Here is a 1452-nt window from a genome sequence, read left to right on the forward strand (position 1 = left end):
ACTCAAGTGACCCAGTTTCTTCAATAAATAAGTTAAAAGAAAAAAAAAAGGAGGAGGGAGAAGGAATGTGTAAATTAAAACAAATTCAAGGTGGGGCGCCTAGGTCAGTCGGTTAAGCGTCTGCCTTGGGCTCAGGTCATGATCCCAGGGTCCTGGGATCGAGCCCCGCGTTGGGTTCCCAGCTCAGCGGGGAGCCTGCTTCTCCCTCTCCCACTCCTTCCCCTGCTTGTGCTCTTTTTCACTCTCTTGCTCAAATAAATATTTAAAAAAAAATTCACGGTTCATAGCAACCAAATGTAATATATGGGCCTTTTCAGGGTCTGATTCAAACCAAAAAATGTGCTATTATTTGTAAGATGGTTGGGAATTTGAACCCCGATTTGATATTATATTAAGGAATCATTGTTAATTTTAAGGGACTATGGTATTATGCTATTTGATAAAATTTGCTTATGACATTTTAGGTATTAAGATATTATTTTGTAGATTTGTGGCATTATGGTTAGGTTAAAAAATCTTATCTTTTAAAGATCTACTAAAATAATTATTGATGAAATGATACATCTGATATTTGCTTCAAAATAACACAGTGGGAGTGTACGTGGGATGAAGTGCAGATGAACCAAGATTGACTATGAGCTTATGACTGTTAAATCTGGGTGATGCATATTCTACAATTCTCTGTACTTTTGTTCATGTTGGAATTTTTCCAAATAAAAGAGTTTATTCAAAAGGAGAATGAAAAGAGAGTAATTAGAAATAATAGGTACAAATAGCTCTTTGTAGCAATTTTAATGTAAAAAAGGAGCAAAAAGGATAAAGAATCAATAGCTAGGAGGGTCAATAGAAGGTGATTTTTTTTTAAGATTTTATTTATTTATTTGACAGAGAGACACACAGTGAGAGGGAACACAAGCAGGGAGAGTGGGAGAGGGAGAAGCAGGCTTCCCGCTGAGCAGGTAGCCCGATGCAGGGCTCGATCCCAGCACCCTGGGATCATGACCTGAGCCGAAGGCAGACGCTTAACGACTGAGCCACCCAGGCGCCCGCTTTTTTCTTTTTCTTTTTTTTTTTTAAGATTTTATTGATTTTTCTTTTTTTAAACTAATCTCTCTGCCCAACGTGGGGCTAGAACTCACAACCTCGAGATCAAGGTCAGTCACATGCTCTACCAGCTAAGCCATCCAGGTGCCCCAATAGAAGGGTATTTAAAAAAATTTTTTTTCAAGTATTACATATATATGGGAAAGGATACAGCACAGAGCCTCCTCACCAAGTGAATATTTCCCATGAATGAACAAAGATATTTTATTGTGGCTTTTTGGGTAAACATTTCAGTAAAGCACATAAACATTAAACTCAACTGATTTTAGAAATGAGTGTCTCCATATAATCACCATCCAAGTCAAGAATAAAACATTTGTAAAATGCTAGAAACTTCCTGTCTCCTGG

The sequence above is a fragment of the Callorhinus ursinus genome, unplaced genomic scaffold (assembly GCF_003265705.2).
Source record: "Callorhinus ursinus isolate GAN/ISIS: 27379988/994484 unplaced genomic scaffold, GSC_fseal_2.0 scaffold25, whole genome shotgun sequence".
NCBI classification, from domain to species: Eukaryota; Metazoa; Chordata; class Mammalia; order Carnivora; family Otariidae; genus Callorhinus; species Callorhinus ursinus.